We start from the raw sequence: 22,674 nt of genomic DNA, 5'->3' as shown, positions 1-22,674 counted from the left end.
TATTGGTGGAGAGCTGGGGTTTACCATTACAAATAAAGTGTTAAAAATCCCCATCGATCCTATGTGTGCTACAAAAGTTATTCGGGGTCAAAGGTCAAAATTTGAGGTTTTTTGAATTTTTCTCGAAAACAGTAAGTTTTATCCAAAAAAAAATGTAGGCCAAAGTTGTAGACCTTAATATTTCCTACGCTGGCCAAGTGCGGATTGGCAGACCTTACCCACCTTTGAGAACATTATGGAGAACTCTCCATGCAGTTTAAGTCACGATGTTTTCCTTTATAGTTAAAGCAATTGATGCCTACTTAACTGCTTAAAACGCACACACCTTACTCCGAAAAGTTAGACGTGCGTGACCGGGATAGAACTTCGGACCCCTGATTTGGAAACCCACGTCTTAACCACTAGGCTATCACCGCTTTTTTACATAGCTCTACTAAGTATTTACATTTTTCATTCCGGAACCTTCGTTTCAAGCACACTGCATTAGAATATTGAATACATTATATGGAAAAATATGAAAAACGTCGTTCTACTGTGTTACAAATACTGCAGCTGTTGGTCGAATTTACTTTTTTCATCATAAACCTTACCTACGGCTGTGGTTTTGCAATTTAGTTTGTACTCGCATAGGAGAAAAATTTGCGGTTGTGGCCGTTGATATAAAAATTTATAGATATTAAACAACATTCTTAGTGATAGTGAACCATTTTGTTTACAAGTAGTGGCGTGCCGATCATGAAGGCATAAAAACACTGCCAACCTTAGTTGTTTAGCTCAGTCACATGAGATTCTGCCGTCTTCTTGACTATTACTTACCTTGGCTTAAATTCTGTACACGCCACAACATACAATAAGATGTATGTTCCATTGTTTAAATTAATTAATGTTTTTATAACTTCTAAAGGCATCCTATATTTTAATTCAATCATAATTTTTGATTATTTATATTTTAATATATGATTTTAGTTTCATACGAATACCTACAGTACGCGGCAGGAAATATTATTACACATTGAACTTTAGAAGCAGATTTCGACTTCGTAGAGCGTCGTCTCTGTCACTCATGTATGTATGACCTTTTGTCGGTCTCATCGACAGAGACAACGCTCTACGAAACCGTTATCTCATTCTAAAGTTCGATGTGTAAAATTTTCCGCTGGGTACTGTACAAACATTTCATTATTTTGTCAAAATTGTGTTTTTTTAATTTTTAACCCCCGACCCAAAAAGAGGGGTGTTATAAATTTGACGTGTGTATCTGTGTATCTGTGTATCTGTGTGTCTGTGTATCTGTGTATCTGTCTGTGGCATCGTAGCTCCTAAACTAATGAACCGATTTTAATTTAGTTTTTTTTGTTTGAAAGGTGGCTTGATCGAGAGTGTTCTTAGCTATAATCCAAGAAAATCGGTTCAGCCGTTTGAAAGTTATCAGCTCTTTTCTAGTTACTGTAACCTTCACTTGTCGGGGGTGTTATAAATTTTTAATTTACACTTGTTTTACTTTGTTTTTTTTTCAGTGCTTACATTTTGACAACCTGAAATAAACAGCGCGTACTAGCGCACTGACAAATATGGGCCAGAACAACAAATGTGACGCGCCAATATGTACGACTTGTACATACGAAATACGTCACAGAATAATTACAGCGCGCGAGACACGGTGTGAGACTTTAGGAGTGCGGCCCGAACTTATGTACCTACGAGTGAACACAGTCGGATACATTGCAGTCACACCGTACGGCTGACAAGCGATTTATATGTTTCAGACTTGTATATATCTTGTTTATTTTACATCAATGTTTGTAGGCCAACATCGGTAAAGGAGTTAGACCCTACGCATGCGTAGAACGGCCGTGTCTCGCGCGCTCTTATGGCCCGCAGTTTAGACCGCTTGCGTTCCAACCTAGCCGTGTAGAACGCTCCGTGATCCAACACCTATACGTCAAAATATCAAATTGATCTGATCGTCCACCCTCGACTAATCAACAAAAAATGGCATGAACTTTACCCAAAAACTTTGACGACTTCGATCCAACTTCTGTGACGTGTATATAATCTATGTCTACGTCTTACTTAGGTAGGTGAAGTTTAATTAACCGGTTTAATAAAGAAGGATATTTTTATTGGACCTCTATGTAGGTATGTTTGTTTTTTACATGTATTTTTCGACAATATTTTATCACATATGATTTTTATTTTAAAAACCGAATCAATTAATTTTGAAATTTAACCCTTTTCGGGAAAGTATATTTTAATAGTGTTAAAAAAAATATTGGGTCAATGATATTTTGTTTATTTGAAAAGGTGTAGGTTAGTCCTATAAAGCTGAATATATTTGGAGAAGGAAAAGGAAATTCTTCAAGGAACACCCGTAAAGTTTAGTAAACACTGGCCTTTTTGAGTACATTGTCATTTAGATACATGTAATGGGCAAATGTTTTGATTTGACTTCTTTACAGTTGGGGCAGATTATATAGGTACTCCGGTGCTAAGTTTTTAACTTGAATGGTCGACATTTTTTCTTCTCCGTGGCTATACCTAAACACTAATAAGAGTATCATATATTAAGCGATTACCGCTACTCATGAACAGTTGCAGCATCAGAGGAATCTGTTGATCCACTCCTCATAATATTATAACCCCATTATATCTGTCTGTCTGCTAGCTATTCTAACAGAAACCCCATAACTAGTTCCTAAAATAACTATGGAACTTTGGGATTTCAGCGGTTAAACCGATTTTAACGAAAGGTACAGAGATAGCTTATATCCCGGGTAAGGCCACTACTTTTGGTCTCGGAAAATCAAAAAGTTTCCACGGAATTTTTAAGATCCTGAATTGAAGCGGACGAAGTCAGGGGCATATTCCATACTAATATTATAAAAGCGAAAGTGTGTCTGTCTGTCTATCTGTTAGCTTTTCACGGCCCAACAGTTAAACCGATTTTGATGAATTTTGGTACAGAGAGCTTTCATCCCGGAAATTGACATAGACAACTTTAAAAAGTCGCCCAAATCCCGTAAGAACCCTTTGATTTTCCGGGACATCCCGGGATTTCGAAATTTCGAATTTTCGGTATTCTTACGGGATTTTGAAAAGCCTAAATCCAGACGAAGTCGCGGGCATCACCTAGTTTAGAATATATAAATTTAAGATGTATTTTTTAAATCCTGTTAGGTATTTACAGTAAATTCATAGCAATCTGTCTTAGCAAAGTGACATGAGATGAATGATCGTAAATATTAGAAGTCTTTGTGGTTGGTGTAGTACCGCCAAGTCAGCGTGACTAGTATTTGCCTAATGGATCCATTTTGTGTACTGCGTAAATAAAATATGGGTATTATGTATTCCTATTACAATCCCAGCAATATGCGACAAAGAAAGACTTATTTCTTAAGTTTTTCTGACTTTTTTCATTTACTTCGAATGGATAGTCTGCCAGACTCGAGAGGCCTAATATAAGACAGCTTATGCACGCTTTCGTACCTACAACTTTCTTAATACTTTCTCTCTAACTCTTTCTGCTTTGTAATTTTCTTATTCTAGAGGGTCGCGAGTCGCAACCCCTTTCATTAATTGCGTGATGGAGGGAGTTTTTTGGGATAATAATTACGTATGTCCTAACATTTATCAAAGTAAAATGAACGTTGACACCAAAATTTTTAGATACCTAGCTTCTTCATTATATTTTATTCGAAGTATTTTCAGGCATTTTTGTAAAAATGCCTTTTGTAATTTTTTGTAATTTGTTTCGAGTGTTCCAAGTTACAATCTGATTTTGGAACACATTAAGTATATGATACAAGTATAAATTAAAAATTTATAATACCCCCAACAAGTGAAGGTTACTCAGTAGTAACTAGAAAAAAGCTGATAACTTTCAGACGGCTGAAACGATTTTCTCGGATTATAGCTAAGAACACTCTCGATCAAGCCACCTTTCAAACAAAAACAAACTAAATTAAAACCGGTTCATTAGTTTAGGAGATACGATGCCACAGACAGATACACAGATACACACGTCAAACTTATAACACCCCCCTTTTTGGGTCGGGGGTTAAAAATATAGGTAAGTAAAACAGCTCTATGTAGGTAAATAGAATGCAATATTTTAATATCAATGTTTATTTGATGTAGGTTATACTCAAAATAAAACAAGATTATTTACTGGTAAATTTTAATTACCTAGTTATACATATCTACCTGTAATATACATATCTACTATAGATTTACGAGGGCTCTCTCCGTCACTCGTTTCATACAATCGTAGTTCCAATTTCATTTGAATATTAAGCAACCAAAGTATATGAAATTTTGCAGACATATTCTAGAAACTAATATCTATGTCTGTGGTTTTCCAGATTTCTGTTAAAATATTCGGTTTCAAAGTTACGCGGTCTTAAAAATTTTCATACAAATCTTTGAGCCCCTGTAATTTTAAAACTACATATTTTTAGAAAAATCTAAAACACTACAGACACAGATGTTAGTTTCTAGAGTATGTCTGCAAAATTTCATGGACTATGGTTAACTGTTTGGTTTGTTTTCCTGTTAACTATTTGGGAAACTAAATAATCATTTATCACGCATCCAAAACATCAAACGTTTATCAACATGAACGTAATGTTAATATACCTTTCCGCTTTGACTAGATCGAGTAAATATTAATTACGTTTCTATATTGTAACATAGTATTTTAGTTTATCGCTGAACTAAATATTCCCTTATGTTCTCCAACTGAGCACAAATGTTATGCTTGAATGAGTTTGACTTTATTACAAGTTACTCCTTCGAACAAACAGGGATTACAGCAAGTAAACTATTAATTTACATTAAAAGTAGGTCGAAAATCAATTAAGGCGCAAGGCACACCGGCAGAGCTGAGGTGCGGCGTCTTTCTTCATAACAACTCAAACTAAGCTTTATTTACCTTGGCATAACTGCGGTATCCTCCATGTTCTGTTTTCAGTAAGTATACCAATTTCAAAGTAGGGCTGAGAAGTAGTTTTCCAAAAGACTCCACTCCACTCTGCTCCGTCAGTTTGCCCTGACTCTTAGTGATTGACATAAAGTAAGTTGTACACCAGTCAGGATGACCTATTTAACTGAATATAGGTAATTCTACTCTCCAGTTATATTAAGTACCTATATCTATCTCTCAGTCAAAGAATAATAATATCTTTCAAGTTACATTATAATATCATTGGGCTTCCTATATCATCATCATGACCAACCCATCGCCGCCTCACTAGAGCATAGGGTTCCTCTCGCAATGAGAGTTTTGGCCATAGTCTCATCACGCATGTCAAATGTGGATTAGCAGACTTCACACACCTTTGGAAACATTATGGAAAACTGTAAGGCATACAGATTTCCTCACGATGTTTTCCATTTATAATTCCGAAAAGTTAGAGGTGCGTGCCCGGAATTGAACTCCCAACCTCTCGAATAGGAGACCACTAGACTATCACGGTTATTTATGTCTGTACCAAAGGAGATTATTCAAGTTACATTATACGTGTGAGAGGACTAATCGTTTCTTGAAATTAATAAATCCAAAGACAGAATAAATATATTAATTAAGTAATACAAAGACATGGAAAGTTTTATTAAATAAAAAATGTAAAATCATAGTTATAGACTAGAAGTTCTCAAACAATAGACCAGCGATGAATTCATCAACGAACGGAATCTATGTTTTATTCATGACCTCTTGTAAATTTATGCCAAAAGTAGTTTCTACCTTTTATGTTATCTCTATCACAGACTATTACCTAACTGCGTTATCATAGCTTCATATTATTTTCGTTTTAGAAAGGTATTTTAAAGCTCATGAATCTGTCTCCGCTCATGTCGAATTGCCGTCCAATCGAACTATGAGAATGAGAGAATAGAGAGTGCACCTGTGTTTGCCTACACGCTTTAAATAAACAGTGTACCAATAGAGCTTAGAGATTCAGAAAGTCTTAGAGCTTAGATACATACGAGCTATACAAACTTTGAAACTGTTTATTTTCCGTTTTGTGGTAAGAACTGAAAAGGTAACGCCCCAAGGATTTCGCAGTAAGCTTTTGCGGATTTAAGGTCTCCCTATATGACAAACAGCGCTATTTATCAGATAAGTCCTTCGCTAGGTAGTCATTTGCATAAAACTAAACCGGTGTCAGTCCGCATAAGGGTGGGATTTGGATTATAATTTGGGTCATTTAAGATACAGAAACCCGTTTATAAACCACTAGGAAGATTAAGGAAACCATATTTGCTAAGCGCAAAAGTTTCCCTTTGTTCTCCTAAAATTTGGTCCTGGTAATTTTTACATTTTACAATAATAATAATTTATGCATTTGGTAGTTTTTTATATTTTTTGTATTTTAATGTAGGTACTTAGTACAGGTGGTCATTCTTTATTTAATTTAGAATGGATCTTGGTAGGCTCAAAGGTAGGATAGGTCAAATTTCATGATTCTAGGTCAACGGGAAGTACGTACCCTATAGCTTTTCTTGACAGACACGACAGACGGACAGACAACAAAGTGATCCTATAAGAATTCCGTTTTTCCTTTTGAGGTACGGAACCCTAAAAATGAATTCAGATATGGAAGAAACCCAAATAAATCAGGATAGGGAATAAATCTTATTTATTCTCTATCTCGAGCAAATTTCGAAAAATCGACCTTTTTCATTAACAACATTATAAAAGCTTATTCTCTTTGCGAAATTTCATTTTTCTAAGTCCGAAGGTTTTGGCTGGGTGTTGATGAGATTACAGTAGGTAAACCATGCCAGGTATGAGCCGTTACACCATAAGTAAGTATTTTTTATATGCACCAGGTTTTATTAGGATACAGTTCCCATCTACAATTCGCCCATGAGTCGATGTACCTCAGTCTTGAAATAGCTCGGATTTGCCTTGGCCTAAATGTGAACCATCCCAAATGAATGTAAAACCTAACAGTGAGATCATGACATATTATGCAGAAAAAAAAATTGCTTCGACACAGCGAAAAATGCAAAAGCTGAAAGAAAAACAAGTACCTACAAAAATGAACATACAAAAACAAAAGATCTTTAGCATTCCACCGAACACACCACTCAATCACTAACATCTTCATTATTGTAAAAGTACCCTCTTTCAAAGAAAATAAGCAATAAGTAAGCGACCCAGATAATGTATGGGGGTGGTTCATAATATGAGGGGTATCTATTGAGATAAAGATATTTATCGCGGTACATCGGTACAAAAACCTGAATAGAAATAGTTGGGTACCGTCTTATTTGAGGGATGTTTGTCGTTATTCAGCCTTTTATTCGCTTTGAGATAATCGTGATTGTACCTTTATTGCATGGTATGGAACCCTAGCTACCAAGTACACAAGGACCGTCTAGAAAGCATACAAAGACGATTCACCAAGTTTTATTCTATTGGACAAGACAAAAGACTATCCTATATCTCTCGGCTTAAACTTTTTAAATTAAATTCATTATCGGACAGACGCAAAGTTCATGACATGGTATTCTTCCACAAACTTGCAAACGGAACCATGGATAACTCGGAACTGTTGAGCCAAATATCCTTCAAAGTACCCTCCCGTATACCGCGGTATCCTATTCCTCTGTTCACTCACCGAATCAGTAGAACCAATCTAGGTCGTCATTCGTTAATACCAAGGTTTAGTAGTACATATAAGGAATTTTTGGACAAGGACATTACCACGGATCTGTTTTGCGATAACCTGGCTAAATTTAAAGCCAAGTTGTTCAAATCATTCGATTCCTCAATAGGATAACGATAATTAGTGTCAGTCCCTAGCCGTAAGTATATTGTATTTTAGATGATTTAGATAATTTAGCTTAGTTTAACTTAACTTTAATTTAATTTCCATCTTATTATATTCTTTTAAAATTTATAACTTAGGTATTTTTTCATATTCCTTAGGTTAGCAATTATATTATATTTTATATTTTACTGTACGACTTATGTTTATGTTAATGTATGCTGTGACTGCCCGTAAGTGGAGTTGCATAAGAGCCCTAGAATTTAAGGAACAACATGTATTTAATCTAAATGTGTAACTCTGTGGGCGGTACATAAATAAATAAATAAATAAATAAATAAATAAATAAATTGCTTTAATGTTGTAATAAGCTTCTATAATAGTTCTATTTTTTGTACATCGGATATAATTATACTTTGATTGTCGTTCCTTATTATTTTCTTCTTTTTAACAGGGCTCTCTCCGACACTTACTCCATACAATCGTAGTTCCCATTTCATTTGAATATTAAGCAACCAAAGTCCATGAAATTTTGCAGACATAGTCTAGAAACTAATATCTGTGTCTATGGTGTTTTAGATTTTTCTAAAAATATGTAGTTTTAAAATTACTGGGGCTCAAAGATTTGTATTTTTCTTTAAAAAAAGGCCCAACTTTGTGCTCGTTTTTCTAGACAACGAAGCAATTTAATGAAATTTGGAAAAACCACAGACCTAGAAAATTTAATGAATATTATGTAGTAAAAAAATTATCGTTATATATTTTATATTGTTATAATTATGTGGGAACTACGAAAACCAGAAATTACACCCAGAAATCTTGAAAATTTCGTGCTGTCTCGATTTGTGCAAGCGGGGTGGTGAAGTGCGGGGGACGACACGTGAAACTGACAGAAACTGACAGTCTAAACACACGGGCCACATTTAGACTGCACCCAACTCCAAACTTGTCGATAGGTCTAACTAAATACACTGGTACATTTCAACTTGCGTTAGACGTATGCGTTACCTACTCAGACGTTGCCTGTAGATAAAAATATGTGTCATGTTTGCTGGCAATAGCGCATGCATCAAACCCTGCAAGTTGCAACTCTCTTGCAACCTATTCCTCACGCAATACGCACAGCTTTAATATTATAATTTTTGACATTGTATACTATAATAATGTAATGCCATATCACAGGTCACTCTCTGATTTATTGCTAACAATTTACTTCCAAATGCAAAGAAATCTAAGTGTGTTGAATTCACACTGCCCAATACCAGGACCTTAAATGACATAAATTCATTGATAAATAATCATATGTTGAAAATAAAGGAGAACCCCGTGTTTCTCGGTATAATGTTAGATGCAAAGCTTCTATGGAACACCCACATATCAACACTTGATGGTAAACTCAGCTCTGCTGCTTACACTGTTAGAAAAATTCGACAGGTACTGACGTGGAAACTGCAAAAATTGTATATTTTGCCTATTTTCACTGTATTATGTCTTACGGACTCTTGCTATGAGATAAAGCGGTAGATATTGAGAAAAAAATGTATTACAGAAAAGGACAGGACGTGCAATTTATAATTTAAAACCGCGCGCTGCCATACAATAAAAATATAAGGAAATAAGTACCTTATCTATTATCTTATAGTAGCTTCTAAATATATTTACAACTAGCTAATGCCCGCAGCTTCGCTCGCGTGGATTTAGGTTTTTAAAAATCCCGATCCTTTCATTTCCCAGAACAAAAGTTGCCTCTCCGTAATAGCCCGTCCCCGGGATGCAACTTTTTTCTGTATCACGTAAGAATATTTAAACGGATGATCCTTTTCAAATCCCGAGGGATCACCAGGATTTAGGAATGCAATTTCTTACAGCATCAGGGTTGAGGTCAACGACAAAGTGTTTACTTGGTATAGATACCTTCAATATCAATTAATAATCGACACTTTTTAAATCCCATTAGCTTTAGTAGTCAGGTCCCCTGCAACATCAGGGTTGAGGAGTTGGAATCCAAATTTTTTATAGAACAATGTCGCAAACTTTCTTTATCGATTAAAAAAACTACCCAAAATTACGGAGTTAGGTTACCTGCCAAATTTCATGGTTTTGAGTCAACGGGAAGTACCCTAGAGGTTTTCTTGACACACACGACAGACAGAGAGATAGACAACAAAGTGATCCTATAAGAGTTCCGTTTTTCATTTTGAGGTACGAAACCCTAGAAAACGTAGGATCGGCATTCCGAACCAGTGGTAAATTTTTCTGACCATCCAAAAACACTTTGAAGTTTACCTAAAAGTTTACAGGAATAAAAATTTATCATTGTATTCCATTCCATTTCATTCTATTCCATTCTGTTCAAAGATAAATAGATAATAAAAATATTTGTCACCGAAACAATAATTTACGATACATCGACCAATATCAATTTTACTGATGACAATCTGACTATTACCAAAGTGAACGACTACTATAATATCTATTATATACGACTAACATAATATGTACTATAAATTGTGTGCCGTTTGCATTCTCACTAGGTTCTCATTAAGTTTGTTTTATTTGGTTAAACTTTCTGGCATTTATATTGTTATGACGTTTAATTGGCAAATAGTCTGTTTATTGGCTGAAACTCAAAACTTCAGCCAATCACAACAAAGAAAATATTGTAATAATGATTGATGCAGCTTTCTGTAATTGAAAACAAAATATTTGACATTAACTTGAATGTGACAGTGTTTTCCGAATAGGGTTGCCAGAGGCCCCGTATTTTACTGGTTATCCCGTATTTCAGGATACAGAAACCTGTAATTATGAAAATAAAATACGGGGCAAATAAAAATAAATATTTTTAGGGTTCCGTAACTCAAAAGTAAAAAAGAACTCTTATAGGATCACTTCGTTGTCTGTCAGTCTGTCAGTCTTTCCGTCTGTCCGTCTGTCCATTTGTCCTTCTATCCGTCTGTCATGTGTTCATGAACAAATATTAGTATTTTCAATTTTCAAAGTAAGATAACTACATATATCAAGTGGGTTATCATATGAAAGGGCTTTACCTGTTCATTCTAAAACAGATTTTTATTTATTTTTATGCATATTTTTAATGCATAACAGTTTTTGATTTCTCGAGTAAAATGTCGGAAAAAATACCCGAATACGGAACCCTCGGTGCGTGGGTCTGACTCGCACTTGGCCGGTTTTTTACAAATTCAGCAGGAGCTGGCTGGCGAAATCAAACACTGACGTTATGTCCAGTAGAAAGAATATTTTCCTTTTGCGGCAATGCGTAGCCGAAACCCACTCGATATTGATCATGGTCGTAGCCAAGGCGGCGGGTCTTGGTTTGAGGATGTAAGCCTTTTTTTATACAAGTTAGCCCGTGACTTTAATCTTTTCTAGTGGTAAGTGATGATGCAGTCTAATTTCTTGGCCGTTAGGGCCATACTAACCATATAACTAGCCATGACCGTAGCCTCCCACCAGACCAGAAATTTTGAAATGGCGACTGCGCCTGGGAAGCCGTCAAAAACCTAAGCCTAAAATAATACTTACACTATTTCTTGCATTTGCTTACCAATTTTTTTTTGGAAATAAATCAAACATTTCGCGCTCACTTCACTCGCGCTTTGAATTTCTATTACTTGGTGTAAACCCCGCAATTTCGTTTGCATGAATTTTGATTTTTAAAAATTCCGTGGGGGATTTTCCGGTCTAAAAAGCCGCCTAAAAAAATGTCTGGGATGCAAGTTACCTCTGAATAGTAAGTACCAAAATTTTGGTAAAGAAGATGGGCCGTGAAAGGGTAACAAATAGATAGGCAAATAGATATACTGTCGTATTCGTAATATTAGTATGGATAGGAAGCTTTAAAAATAAAATCTTGCTATGGCTACACTCGTTTCCCTTTCACTTTAATTTTTTCTGTATTGAACCAAAAACACTTACGCTCACTGCGCTCGCGCTTTTTTATTGTTGTATTTTATCTCACTGTCAAATTGAAAGGCGAAATTCCACTAACCAGGTAATTAGCCCATAAAGTTGAGCGAATGTTTTTTTCCTCATGACAGGATTCAGTTCCGGCCCTAATAAAACCTCTCCCGCAATCGATTCCTGGCTACGGCCATAGTATTGATACTGTGAAGGTGGAATTACAAATTAAATGTAATTTTAAGTTGAAATGAGAAGATTGTATGCATGAAATATATAACATTTTGCTTTACAACACTAAGAGTTTTTAAAAGCTATTTAAATAAATAAATCTTTTATTTAAAACCACATTGCAAACACAGTTCACCAATCAAGATACGGCAACATACAGAGAAAAAATACAAAACTTATAAATAAACTGAAATATCTAAATAGGCTTTCCATGCATTTCAGAGAGAACCACCGCCTATTTCTTCAAATACTTCAAATTTTCAAATTTCTTCAAATCTAAACCCCGTATTTTTGATGGTGGTAGCCTGTAAATCAAAAAGAGCCAGGTGGCAACCCTACTTCGACCTAGACAGAATGAAAAATTGTTTTCATTACTCGGTATGCCTACTGCCATAGTGTGACAGAAAGTGTGACGGTAGTTGTGAGCTCTGATTGGCCGACTCTCTTTCACTATTTGCTAAAATTGATGATTGCAACAACAATTTTTTCTTTTTTGTAATCGAAAACAGAACACGGACGTCAAACAGGTTGACTAATTGCAATCATTTCTGACCGGCTAACATTGTTCCGCTAGTGGCTCAAACTCACTGTCGCAGCAAGAACATGGTAAATTCAGCCAATCACAGCAATTTGAAATTTGGTTATCACAAATGTACCGATCTAGGAACCGAGAATGCACGAACCAGGGCAGATAGAGATAAGAACAATAATATCATACGTAGGAAATCGACGGGGGATCGTTGGCAAGGATAGCCTTTTAAAAATACAACAATATATTCCTATAAATTCTTTCAGTCCGCCTGTCCATCCGTCTGTAAGTCACGTAGATTAGGTATACTTTTTGATAGTATTCGGCTTGTAATGATGTATGAGTAATAAGTAGATTATTATACTGAATTGAATTTTTTTTTTAATAAATTTTTATACTCAGTAACTATGTGTTTTTAAGTTCTATTTTTCTAAAGAGTTCCATTAAATATTCTCATAGTTTTATGGCTTGTATGATGTCGTCTATCCAGGTGGGCGTCTACTGCTGGACTAGACTGTCTATTGTAGGGACTGTCTATTGTAAGGACACGCCACGATTTTGCGCCGCTTTAATCCAGCAGCTCCCTCCAACTCGTTTGATGTCTTGGATTTTCCAGTGTGTTGCCATTCCATCGCCTTTAAGTCTTCCTAAGAGGAAAATAAATTATAAAAAGAAATTTCAGTCCGAACGCCTGCAAAAAGTGTCGCAAGCCGCTGATTTAATTAAACATCTCTCGTTGGGAATTGTCGCGGTTTTATTCCATTAGGTAAATTATAGTCGCTAAATAATATTACCTGCTCGTTTCTCTTTGACTTAATTTACGGCTCTGAAAGTGTCCTTCTAAAGTAGGTGCCATTATTATTCATTCTATTAAGAACTAGAAGATGCCCGCGACTTCGTCCGCGTGGATTTAGGTTTTTAGAGATCCCGTGGGAACTGTTTGATTTTCCGGGATAAAAAGTTACCTATGTCAATAACAGGGACGCAAGCCACCTCGGTACCAAATTTCATACAAAACGATCAAGCGGTGAGTATTTAGGAATCCCGCGGGAACTGTTTGTTTTTCCGGGATAAAAAGTAGCCTATGTCCTTCCCCGGAATGTATCCTAAGTCTGTATAAATTTCATTAAAATCGGTTCAGCGGTTGAGCCGTGAAAGCGTAGCAGACAGACAGACAGACACACTTTCGCATTTATAATATTAGTATGGATTATGGAACCTTATTAAGTTGCTATCAGCATTAGGAAAATAGTGTTCCTTTGTGGAAAGATACGTAGTCAACTGCAAAGTCTGACATAAAAAGTTCAACTTTATTTTATTTAAGTACAGCGAAACCAAAAAAATAAAGCACTTATGTCGTTAACGTGGCATTGTAAAACTCATCTTATTCATATGATCTTAAAGTATAAAACACCTAAATTACAAAATAATATACGCGCAATAATGGCAAGAGCAATCACTAAAGCAATTTCTATATTATGGTAGTGATAGATGAATAGATTTATTATTTGGGAGTTCACTATTTGTGGGTATGGGTCTATGAATAATAGGCGATACTTACGGAAGGTTTTATATATTAACTGGGATAGTAGCAGAAATTGTTGGGCCTGGGGCTATATCATGTGACTATAATATGGCTACTTTAGTTACTGTTTTCTATTTTCCTTTGCTATTTCTCATTCAAACAGCTTTGACCATAAAGTATTAGGTAGGTACCTAACACGTAACACGTGTATGATCTTGACTGAAAAAAATATTTTATTACTAGAGGATGCCCGCGACTTCGTCCGCGTGGATTTAGGTTTTTAAAGATCCCATGGGAACTGTTTGATTTTCCGGGATGAAAAGTTGCCTATGTCAATAACAGGGACGCAAGCTACCTCGGCACCTTTCATACGAATCGATCAAGCGGATGAGTATTTAGGAATCCCGCGGGAACTGTTTGTTTTTCCGGGATAAAAAGTAGCCTATGTCCTTTCCCGGAATGTATCCTAAGTCTGTACAAAATTTCATTAAAATCGGTTCAGTGGTTGAGCCGTGAAAGCGTAGCAGACAGACAGACAGACAGAGATACAGACAGACAGACAGACACACTTTCGCATTTATAATATTAGTATGGATTAAGAATTATATATGAAAAACTTTACGCGGACTCACAATAATTATTATTATTAAGTAGTTTTCTAAATTGGTTTCTAAAGAAACATAAATTGTAACAAAGTAACACTCACACAAGGCAAAGTTAACTAAGTTCCTTTGAGAGACAAAAGACGGTGTACGTTGGAGTTGATAACTGTTTTTTTAGTCAGTGAGTTAGCTGACATAGTCAAATTGCCTGCTGAAATGTCGTAGAAATGTTTTAATTAAATACTGCTTGGTGGTAAAATTTTCGCAGTTTTCTTCCATTTGGTAAATTGAATTATATCCGTTGAATTACCTGCTCTTTTGGTCGGGATCTAATTTGCATTTTACGGGTATAATTTTATAAACCGTGACACTGGCATAAGGGTTTTCTTCTAATGACAGCGCATTGAGGCGCAGTAAAATCTGATATGGTCGTTATTGTTTAACTTTGAAACTACACATTTTTACGGATACCTGGCTAACCACAGACTCAAATATATTTTGTTTCTATAACCTGTCTACAAAACAAAGTTTTCATTGAAAACCAAATTACGTTTGTATGGAGTGCACTGGGAAGCGCGATAGAGAAACTTTTCTTATAGGAGGCATGAAACACTACCGAGTCACCGGACGTCTTTTGCTAAGTCAGCGGAGAAAAATTAGGCTGCCAACTTTAAATTATAAGTTATGATGAGAATATTTCACCCAATGGCATTTTATTTTTGGCATCCAATTTTCTCACTCCACGATTCTCATAAAAAATAATTTTCAGTCGTGAAAATTCAGCCCAAGTGCGAGACACTCGATTTGATTGCGAGTTAGGTTTCAGAAAGTTATAGGCGTGGTATAGATAGACGTGCATTGTAGGGGTACTGTTTCAGACCACGGACTTGGTGAAGCTACCTAGATTCATTAAATACTTAGTATGAAAACCAATCGTGCCTATGGTACGATGATGCAATATAATATGGTTACAATATACCTACTAATAGACATAGTAAGTACCTACCTAGGTACGTGCGCTTTTTGTGGGTGAAGAAATGCGAAATTTCTTAGGTAGGTAGGTACTTAAAATTTTATCAGTGCCTTAATATTTACTTCAAAGTTTCGGCATACTATCAATACTTCAATATCTTAGTCAGAAAATATTTTCAATTTTGTATCTTCAAGAAATCGAATAAAACGATATTGAATATTTTACTATTTCCATTTCAATGCACACAGGGATTTCACCTGCAATTCGGATCTATTTCTTCATATTTTCGTCCATGCATCGTCTCAAATGGTAGGTACACAAAGCAAAATAAATCGGTTAGCAGGCAACACAACGAAGTATTATGTGTGTGCATAACTCGTTTACTTATTATTTTACACCTATCTCTCTTTAATGCATTGTCGGTCTCTTTTCACCATACCTACTTGCAATAATTACAAATTACATATTTCGCTGATTTCCCCAGAGCAGGCACTAGCGTGGGTAAGCGGCAATACTACGCGTATTGCCGCTTACCCACGCTGATAGAATCCGATCATCGAAGCACAATAATGTCAGAGTAAAATGGCCTTAAACAACCTTGAGATAACGTCTAAAATTCACAACTTTAATTTGCAGTGCTGGCTGTAGATATGTGCACGAATTTAAGCTTTAAAACAAGTCAGTTAAGGTCTATTATAGTTATACTTCATCGCTGAAATGTTTCGAGCTCACAAAACAATATTTTTTTTTAAAATCTACCCTACCTATTTTATAAATTATTGTCAAATAGAACTTGAGCACGCGGATTAATAGATCCTAGTAGTGAATTCATTTATGGTGTGTTGTGTTATTTTTCACACTGAATAACTACTGAACTTCTCACCACAGTGGAACACTTATTTATCTTTGTTTAAAAAGCAGAGATTGTAATTTGAGCGGAATATTTCGATAACCGAAATCGATGATATCGGTAAGTAAACAAATATAACCTACTCGTATTGAAATTATGTTTATGCTTTTTACTTATGTGTTTATTTAGTATTTTCTAAATATTAGCGTAATGTTTTTAATCCATTTAATACTTTTAATCAGACGCATAACAATATAGTATAACAATGTAACCAATATACTAAATACTAGCCAATGCCCGCGACTTCGTTCCCGTGTATATATGTTATTAAAAATCTCGTGGGAACTCATTAATTTTCTGGGATGAAAAGTAACCTATGTATTAATCCAGGGTATAATCATTTACAGATGAATACCGTGCGCTTGTGGGTCTGTCACTACGGAGAAACGGGGCATGTAGACAATTGTTGACCTGGGCCCAAACCATCAGCTTATAAGATGGAGTCACATCACCACCAAGACATCGTTGCAATGCATATCGTGGATTCCTTTTTAAAAACTTGGTTGACAGCGACCAAGCACAATGTCGCTCTGCAAACTGTGCGGAACTATTTGCGTGCTGCCGGAATACATTACGAAGAAAATATTACGAATGGTTTGCACCGGGAACATAGACTTTCATTTTGCAATGGAATATATAAACTGTGACTGATGTAATTACATTGTAATTTTTACCAATGAAAAATCTTATGAGTCGGACAAGGATGGACGTAAAATACAATAATAGAACTACAGGCAAACGATATATACTTTGAATAACTGGTAACTTCAACCTGGGAGTCTCTGCGGGGCAGCATAGACTTGCTGGAATATGATTACTAACATGACGAGTCGATTACAAGAAGTAATAGCTAACGAGGGTGGCCTACCTTTATACATTATTAAATAAATATAGGTTATTAATTTAATTCTATTTGTGAGTGATATTATTGTTATTGCAGTTAGAAGTTATAATTGATTTTGATTTCTAACTAAGTAATTAACATGTTGATTCATCTCACAAACCTAAAAGTAACCCAAAACGTAAATAAAACATTACGTTCATACTTGACTGACTTTTAGCATACTTCACATCGGTATTGGTTTTAAATTACTATAGGAGTAATAGAAGTAGATAAAGTATGTCAATTTTTTTCCTCTTTTGTATACCTTCTGTTAACTTGATGTGTTAATTTTTTGACAAGCGTCTTATTTATTTCTTGCTTATTATAATAATTTATGAACTGCACAAAAGACAAATAAATAACTTCTAAAATAAAAAAGTTTTATTATTTTTGTTTTTTCTTGCTTATAATTATATTGTTTGAAAGTATAATAATTTTAACTGTATAAAGAAGACAAAATAAATAATTACAAAAATAAAAAAGCAATCCCCCACTAGGATTAGAACTCACGGCATGTTTAAGAACTTCAACACTATTACCACTCGGCCATCAGAACTATGTTAACCAAAGTGAAATTTGCAACCCTATACGACTGGTAAGGTTATCTAGAAGTGTGAGTGAGTGTAGTAAGTGTGAGTGTATCTATTATCGGATAGCATCGCGTCGTATCTTTGTGTGTTATACATACGCACGCGTTAGTATGCTCTGTCAAGCGAATGATTTTTCCGAGTGTACCTACACCCACTGGTCATGCTTTTTATTAGGGTTCCGTATCCAAAGGTTAAAAACGGAGCCCTATTAATGTCACTCTGCTGTCTGTCTGTCTGTCTGTGAGTGTCACAGGTCTCTAGCTAAGACTAAATGAGTTGCAAACTTGAAATTTTGGTATTCGATGTAGGATGTTGACTCGAAACCAAATATTGAATTAGAAATTTAATTAAATTAAGTATTTTTCAGAGGGCCTCCCATACATGAAAAAGGAGCCGAAAAAAAATTTTTTTTTTCTTAAAACTCATTGAGTACGTAGAGTAGGAATATTATGTTTTTTTTCAGTTCAACAGTTATCAAAGTTGTCAGTTTTAGACCATTTTTGTGTCGGAGTCTATCTCAAAAACTAAACTAATTAGTTAGGAATATGAAATTTCGGTATATTTTGTAGGTACTATATACTGTATTTAAACAACAAATACTGAAAATAACGATTCATAAAATAGTTTGTAAGCTGTGACCAAAACAAACGAACATTTTTATAAAGTAGTTTTTGAGTTATCGTGCAAAATGGCGAAAAAATTACCCGAGCACAGAACCCTCGGTGCGCGAGTCTGACTCGCACTTGGCCGGTTTTTCGCTTTTTCTTTCACGGTTTATTGGGATGTCCCAGCTCGGAAAAGAAATATTTCATACACCCAAAAAAGATATCCATAATTATCTACAGAACCCTAAAAGAGCGAGGCGCAACTCGCACTTGACCGGTTTTGACCTTCTTAGTCTAATCTAAAGCAATATAAACAAACAGTTTCTTTTTAAAATGGCTGTGATACACAGACGAATTGACGAAACCATATCTAAGGGTTTCTTGTTGTACTATTGAATCGTAAAGACAGAAAATAGTACAAAATATCTCTTGACGTCGTCGGGCGCTGACCTCGAAAGTTATCCAAACAAAATGAAAAATCTAGCTCGGAAGCTTTATTTGGCTAGAACTCAAGACGTTTTTAGAGTTCCGTACCTCAAAAGGAAAAACAGAACCTTTTCAGGATCACTTTGTTGTCTGTCTGTCTGTCTGTCATCCGTCCGTCTGTCCGTCGTGTCGTTCGTTGACCGTTGACCTAGAATCATGAAATTGGGCAGGTAAGTAAGTCTTATAGCACAAGTAAAGGAATAAATCCAAAAACCGCGAATTGTGGTTCCGTCATTAAAAAAATAATTTTCAAAGTAAGATAACTATACCAAGTGGGGTATCACATGAAAGGGCTTTACCTGTGTATTCTAAGACAGATTTTTATTTATTTTTATGCACAGTAGTTTTTGATTTATCACGTAAAATGTCGGAAAGATTACCCGAGTACGGAACCCTCGGTGCGCGACTCTGACTCGCACTTGGCCGGTTTTTTACAAACTCGTGAGATTTATCTGTTTCCTTATTCATGAGTGACTTCTTCTCGGAATGCTTAGTTATATACTTAGTAAATGTCCATCTGTTTTAAAATAACAAATAACAACTAATAAAATTGTACAGTCAGCAACAAAGCTATGGTTTGCACCCGCCAGTACAAGCGACTAAGGTCGGGTGCGAACCTAGTTTTGTTCAAATTCAATTCAAATTATTTTATTCAATCAAACTTTTACAAGTGCTTTTGAATCGTCAAAATAATCTACCACTGGTTCGGAATGCCATTCCTACAAGGGAAGAACCAGCAAGAAACTCGGCGGTTGCTCTTTTCAAGTATTTCAATTTACAATATCGCACACCCAGAACAACACTGTATTATGTCGAAAAATCTCAAAATCGACTTGTAAATATAATTGAATAGCCGAAAATTTGCCGCGTATACCACGAAGACAGGCGTATTTATATTTACAAAAATGTCCAACAGATGGCACGCTAACTCTCTATTGGTGAAGACGCGCAGCCAGAGTCTTACCGCGAACACAAAACTATTTCGAGTTGCAACTTGTCCGCCTAGGGAACAGCACGCAGATCCTTTACGCAACAGTGAATTATTTTGTGATAATACGGTGTTGTTGAATGTGTTATAAAAAATACTCCGAATCATTTAGTTTTAATTCAGTGTTGGTGACTGTGCTTATACAACGTGTTTGATACTATTTCGAAATAGTACTCTGTTGTTGACGAAGGTATGTTAGATTTTTTGTATTATTTCAAAATGGTTCTGTATTGTTCGCAAAAGGTGAAAATCAGTTAAATAATGCACTATTGATGGTAGATATAAATTATGCCCTAATTTTGTTAAAAAATCATTATAAATATTTTTTTATACTTATAATTGTTACTTACATTGTAAATTAAAAGAAATATATTTACAATTTGTGTTGTTCTTTATTTACAAAAAGATTAATAATTTTGTTTGAGATAATGCACTATTGTTGAATTAATTAAATTTGTTATTGTTATTTGGCAAATGATGAGAGGTCGTGGTCTCCTGTTACTTAAAATGGCAATGGAAGCAACTACAGAAGAAACCGGACCTGTTCAACAAAGCAGCGTGGAAAAGGATGTCGAAAATACAACCGTTGCCGCATCAACCGATGAGACGTCAGCGAAGGCAGCATCAGCCGATAAAGCATCAGATAGGGAGGTACCCGTTTCTATTTTATCTGATCATAGCGATGAAGAAGATTTTATAGATGATTCGGACACGGATCCTACTTTTGTAGTACCTGTTAAAAAAATATCTCGGCCTCTTGTAATCCCTAGGAGATCCCTCTTCTTCTTCCTCGAGCTCCTCGTCAGACTCAAGCTCATCATCGTCAAGCTCCAGCAGCTCAAGTAGTTCATCTGATAATGAATCCAATTGACCGGGTCCATCTACAGCAAATATTCAAGGGAATTCCAATGCTACTCCAACAAACGCACCCTCAACTTTTTCTGCCAGTGACACTGCTCCATCAGTGAGCTACCCCAAGATAAGTAGAAAGAGAATACGAAACCCTGCTGGCTGGAAGTCCAAGATTGCTAAGGCATTACGGAATACAGGAAAAGAGTATGTTTCTTTAACAAATCCTGCAAAACTGATCGCTGGGCGTCAAATCCGTCCACCTTGTGGCGACAAATGCAGGTTGAATTGTAAAACTAAAATAGACGAGATGGTAAGACAAGACATTTTCAAACAGTTTTGGCAGCTGGGTGAATTGGAGAGGCAAAGAGAATTCATATTAAGGCATACACAAGAAATCAAACCGAAATATAGGTACATAACTTCTCAAAAATTGAGGGCTTTGAATTCGTCTTACTATCTTGAAAAAGATAACACAGGATTAGGGTATGTAAAGAGTTTTTTAGGGCTACGCTGAGCATTTGTGACAGGTATATTAAGACGGCCCTTTCAAAGAAAACAGATGGTGGTTTTATGGAATCTGATGCACGTGGGAAGCATGGTAATCACCGCAAAATAGACTCTGAAATAAAAAATAGTGTGACTGATTTCATAAATTTTGTTTTGTTCATAAAATTTTAAACAGTTTTTGTTTTATGTAACTGTTGTTTATTTATTTTTAATTTATAACAGTTTGTGTTACTTAAAATTGTTTTGTATCCAACCAACTTTGCCATTAATATTTCTTATTTTTTGATTAACAGAAGATTATTGAAGATTTTTTTTTTTGTTTTTTTTTTTTGTGATTTACATGTTATAAGGGTCCAAAACGAGTACTGATTATGTTCAAAATATAAGTACCTACTGATTTTAGTAAAATGTTGTCTTTTATTTCATTATTAATTGGTATATTCCTAAAAACAAAACAAATGGTTCGTTATTGTTTATTGAATTTCAATAAATAAACAGTAGAATAATAGTGCATTATTTCAGAATCAATCAGTAAAAAGGACGTAACTCAAAATAATTATGTTTTATTTCGCTCAGTCATTCCACAACAGTGAATTAAGTCAAAAAATGCATTATTTTGCATTATTAATGCGTTTACAATCAACTGAACTTGATAATGCTGATACGCATTGGATTCCTTACATGCAATGTGCAGGACATTCGCAATGGACTGTCACATAACATGAGATAACGGTTTTTCGTCGATTCTGAAAAATCAGCTATTTAGACTTAGTGCAGTGTTGTTCTGGGTGTGCGATATTATGCCATAGCCCATAATGTATACAAGCAATTGTATACAGTATGGGCTATGGCATATGTCCAGCAAAACAGCGCCGTGTATTGCTGGAGCGAGTCAAATCCAAGCTTTTTTGTCATTTACATAATCCTCGATTGTATAATAAGTTGCTGCTGTAAGTAATGTTGCTGACTGTACCTACCTACCTAGTTTCTCTTTGTAAAGTAGACTCCGCTAAAATGATTTTGATAAATTCCAACACTACGCGAACGCAAAATAGTTCCTCTCTAGTAGCCTTATTCTAATGAAAATGTCTCTTATTTCACTGGAGAGCCTCGTTTCACGCTCCTCTCCTTAAGCTTCTCAGCACAAGTCGGTGCTTAAGGACTCCACTCTCTCTCACTGTAAGGTGTCGAGTTATACTCGTTGTGCTACCAAGGACCAGGGCTGCTTGTAAAATGTGTATTTTTTCTTTTATAAGTACTTAATTTTAGTTGAGAAGAAAAATAAAAGAAATATTAC

At 35.5% G+C, this 22,674-nt stretch overlaps 1 protein-coding gene across 1 annotated transcript in view; it reads left to right on the top strand.

Moving 5' to 3' along the window:
- Positions 1–1,835: 1,835 nt before the first annotated feature.
- LOC123869412 (fibroblast growth factor receptor-like 1) overlaps positions 1,836–22,674 on the top strand; it is a 54,926-nt gene continuing 34,087 nt past the window's right edge. Inside the window, exon 1 of the mRNA XM_045912315.1 lies at positions 1,836–2,077. The gene's annotated coding sequence lies outside the window, so the exon portion shown is untranslated. The remainder of the gene's footprint in view (positions 2,078–22,674) is intronic.

Source organism: Maniola jurtina, chromosome 11 (genome assembly GCF_905333055.1).
Source record: "Maniola jurtina chromosome 11, ilManJurt1.1, whole genome shotgun sequence".
NCBI lineage: Eukaryota > Metazoa > Arthropoda > Insecta > Lepidoptera > Nymphalidae > Maniola > Maniola jurtina.
This window is presented reverse-complemented; position numbering and strand designations above follow the sequence as displayed.